Source organism: Lygodium microphyllum, chromosome 23 (genome assembly GCF_053477565.2).
Source record: "Lygodium microphyllum isolate KBCC chromosome 23, Lygodium_microphyllum_v1.1.10, whole genome shotgun sequence".
Classification (NCBI taxonomy): domain Eukaryota; kingdom Viridiplantae; phylum Streptophyta; class Polypodiopsida; order Schizaeales; family Lygodiaceae; genus Lygodium; species Lygodium microphyllum.
Genome location: NC_141157.1, coordinates 129,427,316 through 129,435,838, shown reverse-complemented (window position 1 = coordinate 129,435,838; position 8,523 = coordinate 129,427,316).

Here is an 8,523-nt window from a genome sequence, read left to right as displayed (position 1 = left end):
GGTACACCGCCCATGAATAATAGCTAAATGATAGCTATCCTTATCTACTCTAGTTCGTGGCTCAGTTAGTATGCCACCTTAGTTAGTTGAGTTTGGTTTTGAGACCCATATATAATGTTCTTCTATTTCTTTGTACTTGAGTTCTTTTGGCTTACACAACTAAGAAGAGGAAAACTGTTTTCAGCCTCCACCCTTGTGTGTATTCCCCCATTGTGCAAGCAAGAAAGCTTCAAGAGAGACTCCTTCCTTCTCTCCCACAATCTTGACATGGTATCAGAGCCTTGTTCGTGGTAAGGAGCTCAAGAAAGCAAGCCAAGCTCGCGGTGTTCTGGTAAGAGGAGCAGTGTTGCTTTCATTTTCTGTTTTGGGAGCAGATCTCTGCAGGTAGCACAGCCGGAAAGTGCAGGAGTGCATTGTCTTAGGTTGAGATGCCCTTCGCGGTGAAGCAAGAGGGCAGTATATGCTGCGGGAAAAGGGCTTTAGCCCTAGGCGACCTTGTTTTCTTGATTTGAGGCCATTTCGGGGCCTGTTTTGGAGGCAGAAGTTTTCTGCACGCACTCAGGAAAAGGCCCAGTTTTATGATGTGCGACCATTGTTCTACAGGTCGATGAAAAGTTACTGTAGAAATTGCATTGTATGCCTGTGCGCAGAGACATTGGGAGTTACAGAATCATCCCTATTGCCTGTTGATGCAAAATCGTCACTAGGAAGTGACTGTGTGGTCAAATACCACTTTCGTCAGTTTTGCAGATTTGCCCTTGTGAGACTGAAGCTGTGTTCTTTGCAGTGACAGAATTTTTTGCAGTGTTCTGTAATGGCGTCTGATTCTCTTTCACAGATTGTCACTGAAAAGCTTAACAAGAACAACTTCCAAGCATGGAAGTTTAGAATGACAAATTTCCTTATGGGAAAAGGATATTGGGAATTTGTTGCAGGAAATGAAGAAGAACCAGTTCTTCCTGATGTTCCCAATCAACAGCAAATGCAGGCATTCAAAACATGGCATGAGAGAGCCAGGAAAGTTATGTATTGGCTGTCTATCAGTATTTCAGACTCTATGATTGTGCATATTCAGGATGTAAGTACACCAAAGGAGGCATGGGATACTTTGTCAAAAATGTATAGCACAAATACGCAAGCCAGGAAAATGCAGCTCAAGCAAGAGTTGCATAATGTGCAAAGAGAAAGTATGAGCATCAACGACTACCACATGAAGGTGAAGAAGATTGCAGATGCACTTGCTTCCATTGGGTCGCCAGTGGAAGATGATGATTTAGTTTCCGTGACCTTGAATGGTCTAGGAAAGGATTATGCACAGTTCCGAACATCCATTTCCGTCCGTGAAAGATTTCCTGATTTTGAGGAGTTGATTGCTCTTCTAATTTCTGAGGAGCAAAGAAATGGTGGTGCATCTTCTTCAGGAGGAACTTCAAAAGAAGCTCTCTTCTACTCAAATGCTGGAAGAGGTAGAGGCAGAGGTAGAGGAGGCCGATTTGGAGGCCGTGGCAGAAATCAGAATATGCAGCAAACTCAAGAAAACCAGTCCAATGGAGGAGGATGTGGTAACTTTAGAGGCAGGGGGAGCCAAAGAGGTCGTGGTGGATGGCAAAGAGGCCAAAATGCAAACAGTAATGTTGAATGCTACTACTGTGGTAAAATGGGTCATATGGCTAAAGACTGCTATAAAAAGCAGAATGACATCATGAATGGAAAACTGTAACAAGGGAATTATGCATCTTCTAGTAGACAGGGTGATGACATAAATGAGCACTTGTTTATGGTGCAGCACATGAACAATTCTGTGACAAGTGCAGAAGAAAGTAATGATGTATGGTATGTTGACTCAGGTGCATCAAACCACATGACAGGTCATGCAGAATGGATGGAGGATGCAAGAAAAATGGAAAATCTAGGATTTGTGGAGACTGGTGATGATACTGCACATCCTATTGTGCAGATTGGAAAAATTCCATTGTCTATGCAGGATGGGAAAAAGAAATACCTGTCCGATGTATTTCATGTCCCGAATATCACCAAGAATCTGGTTTCTGTTGGTCAAATGGTTGAGCAGGGCTTGCAGGTCAGATTTAATCCTCATGGATGCTTTGTTGAGGATATGAAAAATAAAGGTCGCTTGATAGCAAAAGGAAAGAAGAAGGACAGAATGTTTACATTGGATGCAGACATGTCTGAATTGAGTGCAGCAATGTTTGCACATGGGACCGGTGTAGTTGTAGATATTGATATCTGGCATAAACGCATTGGTCATGTTAATGTACAGCGACTTAAATCAATGCAGGCCCAAAATATTGTTGCAGGTTTGCCAAAATTCAAGGTTGCAGAAATGCATAAGGTATGTGAAGCCTGTCAGTTTGGAAAACAGGCAAGGAAACCATTTCCTAGACATGTTCAAGAGAGTAAGAAGCCATTGGAATTAATCCACTCTGATGTGTGGACAACTAAAGCTGCATCTCTTGGAGACAGTCATTATTTTGTCAGTTTTATTGATGACTATAGCAGAAAAGTTTGGGTGTATTTTATGAAAAAGAAAAGTGAAGTTTTTGGGCATTTCAAAACTCTTAAAGCGATGGTTGAAAAAGAAACAGGCATGCAGATAAAATGCCTAAGGTCAGATGGAGGGGGAGAGTACCTCTCAAATGAGTTTGCAAGGTTCCTACAGGAGCATGGCATAAAGCAGCAATATTCATGCAATCATACACCACAACAAAATGGAATTGCAGAAAGGAAAAACAGGCATATTGGAGAGGTATCTCGTGCCATGCTCAATGAAAAGACTTGCCAGATTTTTATTGGGCTGAAGTAGGTGCTACAACAGTCTACATAATGAACATGACTCCCACTGCAGCAATACATGGAATGACTCCAGAGGAGAGGTATACTGGTAGAAAACCAGATATTTCTCATTTGAAAATTTTTGGTTGCATTGCCTATGTACATGTGCCAGATGAGTTGAGATCCAAGTTGGATCCAAAAGCTGAGAAGTGCATCTTTATTGGTTACTCTCTGCAGCAAAAAGGGTATAGATGCTATAACCCTTCTACTCGTTGTCGAAGGGTTTGTGAAAACAATGTCGCATCCACAGAGGACCTTAAACAATTTCAGGATAGAAGGTCAACAGTGACAGTCTTCACAAAGGATCATATTTACATTCCAATAACTCTTCAGAAGATGCATGTAATTTTTGAAAATTCTGAATCCATTCTTTACATCTAGAAGAACACTTGTATTCAGTCCTTCAAATGTAATAGACATGTCCTTAACTTTTTCTTTTGCAGCCTTTTTGTGGTAGAACTCTTTTATTGGTCATTACTTTCAAGAGAGGATGTGGCTTTACTCTTCAAGATAGATTAGCATGTCAATTTCTGTCATTACCTAATGATATGTGGAAAATTTTATTTCTCATAATTCTCCATAATTCTAGTAGATCTATATTATTTGCCTCCATATATTCATCTTCAGCTCATCATAATAGAGATGGAAAGTGGTCCTGAACCTCCGTTGATGGTGTCCTCCCTTGAGTATCATAAGTAGTCCTGTAACTTGCAGGCCAAAATAGGCTCAGTTTCTGTAATACACTCTATGTCTTCATTAAAGGCTGTTAGCTGGGTCTTCAGGATCAAGGGAGCGAAGTTCAAGAACCAATTATGATGATGTGATGTTGTTAAGGATAAAAAACTTGGCCACTATACTCTGGTCAGTGACAGTAATGTTGGTACTTCAAGGCGACATATTGCGGTTGATCTTAGCTTCAAATCAGGATATGAATTAATGCTGTGGGGTCTGATAGACATCTCAAAATAATCCCATCCATCATCGTTGGAAGAAGATATCTTTCCCACTGACAATCAGTAGAGACAGGCACCGTAGGAAGTATAATCATGACAATATTCTCATTCCTCTAATGTACCCTTCCTTCAGCCTCATCTCACGAGGTCCAGATTTTCTTAAAGACAGAGAGCATTTTCTGAGTAGCCATAGGAGACGGCAACCAGAATAACATGGGCATTGCAATCATATTCAAATGTCTAATCGAGCCAACTGGTCCAGAATTCTGAAAGTGAATATCTGAACTATCGTGCAGCTCTGTAACAAATGGGTCAATGGCTTGATGGCAATATCAAGTGCAGACTACAGTAGTATATCAAAATCTGTAAACGATGACCACATATGGTGCCTTCGATCAAGCCCTGGTGTTTCTTCTTCCTGTATGCGATAAGAAACTTAATCTCCTGTCGTCTCTGTGGCGGTTATGGCTGCAAGGAGTAGGAGTACTCTTTCCTCTTCGTGGACTATTGTGGTGTGTCGCTCTGGGCCACTGCTGCCTGTGTATCATCATATGAAGAACCTCTATTGCCGTTTTGTGCTGCGCTTCATCCTCCAAGTCCCTTGAGAATCCTCGATCTCCCTCTCCAAAGCGTGTCCCCCATTTAACATCAAGCAAACCGACTGTGCTGCGTTATTCTATTCCTGTGGCACAACCCAGTCTGGTTCCGCTTGATCTCATCAGTCGAGTAGGCTATGGGGAAGGGACTGGTGGGTGGTCTTCTCTTGTGCGTTGCTGACTTGGTGCAAGACCTCTCTTCTGACGAGCATCCATTTGAAGCTCCCGCTTTCTCTGATTCTCAACGCCCGACTAGTTGTAACATAGGTCATCAGGATAATGCTCCATTTGGTGGAAGCTTAGATGATGTTTTTGAGACGACATACAAAAAGCTGGAGTTGGAATTAGCTAATTCTGGCCATTCTTGGACCAGTTTGACACAGCAGCTATATTCAGCTCTCGCCTCTGCAGACCAAGCTATTTGTGCAGTGAATGTGAACCTTAGATTTCTTTCTGAGAAAGTAGCTAGTCTGAAGCTGACATTACAGCGAGGTAATGATGTGATGAACGAGCTCCGAAAAGCTGCTCTACACTTAGGACGGAAGGGTGCCTCAAGTATGGCAACAAGGTCCCTTGCAATCTAAATGCTGTTACTCTGTTCTGCTTTTTCCGTCTATTTCCCTCCTTGTCTATTTTCTTTCCTCCTTCATCTATTTCCCTCCTTCACGATTCAAAAAGTTCCTTCTTTTTCTAGAAAAGCTTCCTTTTTTCCCCCAAATAGCCTTTTTGCTTTTCTTACCATTTACTATCCACAATCCCCTTTTGTTTTTTTAGCCACTCTTTCTTCCATAGCATATCACACACAGAAAAGCGGCCTCCATCTTTTTAACTTCCCATGTATACCATAATGCTCACAAAGAAGCCGAGATGTGTGATCTATAAGTTAAAATGTTGCATCAGCCATGTTGCAAAACACTTGTTCTATCCCAACGATCCGTTGGATTGTCAAGAGCATTATACTGAAGTAGCAACTCCATTAGCGACAAGATGTAAGGCAATTCTGTTATCATAATCAGCTGCTTTTGGTGAAGCCCCATCATCCAACACATCCTTCAATGCATTTGTGTTAACTTTGCTTGTATAATTTCTAGTAATGTCATCTTCTCTATGACTATTATGCATGCCTGAAGGCTAAGGACAAATATTGCCTTGCAAAGAATACAACCTTCATCTTGCATTTGCTTGTAACATGATAAACTGCTTTTCTCTTGTCCTTGCACAACATAGGCTGAAAGCATCTCATCTTGCTCACCACTATGCCTCCAACTCCTCCTCGCTATACTCATACGCAGAAAATAAATGTAAACACAACAACTAAATATGTACAAAGTAACAAATCCCATGCACAACTTTTGGGTGGTTTACACACCTCGAATGCGCAGCAATACGACATCCACCCCCTCTAATCCTGCGCATCCTCCGGATGGGCCAACTACCCATGATCATTATCATCAAGATCCACAAACAAATCAATCTCTTCGTTATGCATTTCCGGTAGATCAACAAGATTTTCAGCCATATCATCTGTCTCTTCCATTGGAGTTTCTTGTCGTTGCTCTTCTCTCGAAAATTCTTCCAATGCATAATCCTCATAATCTCTTTTCTTGAAAATCTTGATTCTATTTCCAGCAATAGGCACTCTAAGCACTGTTCCATCCAATTCTGTCAGCTCATATGTTGCATTATCAAAGACATGTCTGACTATGTATGGCCCAAACCATCTTTTCACCATCTTCCAAAAAATCTGCAATAACTTCCTCATTTTCCGCATGGTTCTAGTGTGGCTCTCATCCCAAAATAGTTTCTGCCCCTTTCGAAACAGCTCATATAAACAATCTGCTATGTGTGCAAAATGAGGTATCCAAATCATATAAAACACACAAGCACCAATGAATCTCCGTACCTCTGAAGTAGTAGAACAATACTTTGCAATCTTGCCTATAGCATTCACCTTATCAGATGAGGGTTTCCTGCCATAATATCCACACATATGCCCAACAATGACAACCTCATTCACTCCAAAAACAGATTTTTGCCCTGAAAGTGTCAAGTTCACTTCTTCTAACCTGGCCAAAATCTTCTCACATGCTGAAATATGATCAGCCACAAAGTATCTGCATCCCTGCTCATTTAGGCTCTCATTCTTCTCTTCTTCTGCACACCCCTTAATGGGCACATCATCCAAGAAAGGCATAGTAAGCTGAGGTATGTAATCACGAAGGACCTTATGCATGGCATTCATCATATGCGCAACAGAATTAGTAGCACCTTGAGGCAAGGTACACATCCTGACAAGCCCAATAGGAGTTCTCATGGTGATTATGTCCCTGCTTTCCAAAGCCAGCTGAAACTGATCATAACCTGAATACAAATCACCCAAAGAATAGATGGCACGTCCAGCAAATGCCTCTGCAAACTCATCCACAATTGGACCAATACCAACATTCCTGATAGTAACCCTGTTCACTGGCTGCATGTCCTGAATAAATCAAAGAGTACCATTCTTCTTTGGAACTGTAAACCACCTGTTTGAGTATGGTGCAGATGAAGGCTCAAGGATTCCCATCCTGATCTTCTCATTCAATAAATCAATCAGCTTTGGCAAGTGTGCTTTAGGCACTGGAATAGGTCGGAGATTCCATGGAATATGAGGAATAGTAAAGATGACCATAGGAGCAACAATATCAGGATTCACACATCCAATCTCATGTGGGACAAAAGCAAATCCCCTTCCATGACGCTCAAGCATCTCCTGAAAGCATTGCTTCTCCATGGGTAACAAGAAATCACCATTTCCAATTTTCAATTCAGCAAGTGTCTCTGCTGAAAATTTATGAACAATATGCTCCGGATTCCTCAAAATTTGCTGTTTAGCAGCCCTTTCTATTTGCTGATCACTATCAGGTGGAAGCGGTACAGCAACCGGCTTCACCTTCTTATCCACAGTTTTGTGTTTCGTGTCAACCCTGGCTTCATTATGCTCTTCTGCATTACATAAACCTTGCTGTAAATCAGCAATTCTGCACTCCAATGGCTGAATATTCTCAGCCCTCTGCTCTATGGACTGCATAGAAACAGCCCCAAACTCTGAATGCTGAAATATTTCAGCAGTAAACTCTGTTGGCTGAAAATTTTCAGCCCTCTGTCTCTCTGAAAGCTGATCATAACCAGCTGGAAACTCTGTTTGCTGAATTTCTTCAGCACTCAACACTCTTTGCTGAGTTACCTCAGCCTCTGACTCAATCTGTGACACAAAATCTGCAATTTCATGAAACATGTCCAGGGATTGCACTAATACATTACCATGACAATTCAACATATCAGTTTTCAGCATATCTCCCATCTCTGTCATCGTATCTGCACAAATCACACTGTCATACATACCATCTATGTGCTCATCATCCTCCAAAATTCCTGCATTTTTCAAATTTTTCTCCTTCCTACATATATACTGCCTGGCAGCTCTAGACAATCTAGAAGTCTTCTGATAGCTCATTGAATTGTTTGCTGAAATCCCAACATAACCGGAGGAGAAAACACTGCTGCCAGGAGGCGAGAACTCCAATCTCCTCTCCTCTGTACCACCGTCGTCTCGCGAAACGGCGGTACCTAATGAAAACCCGAATCCCTCACAGTGGGCAAGGGTGCATCTCTGAGAGTATCCCTGTTTCTAACATGGTTCACACATACAGTCATAAACTGAACTGCTCTCATACCATCCTTACTGCGAATCCGTGCATAAGCAGATCCATCATCCATGACCTTTGTTTCCATGCGCATCTCTGTAATGAATGGCTGTCCAAGAATTATGGGATACGAGCATGAATCCTGCACAAAGAAATGAAAATCCTCCTCTACATCACCAATAGAAACCCTGACACTAGGGCAAGCAGCATATAAATCACCTGCAGTGTTATTGGCGGCTCTCATACGCCACCCATGCTCTACATCCATAGGCCATCTGTTACTCTCATAAACTCCACGAACAATGAGATTAATCTCTGAACCATGATCAACCAATGCAACATAAGGCACCTGTTTTTCTCCAACCTTTACCGTCGTCTCTGTAGTTGCTCTAGCCCAATGGCTCCGCGAAAAGTGACTACGCGGTATCAAAACAG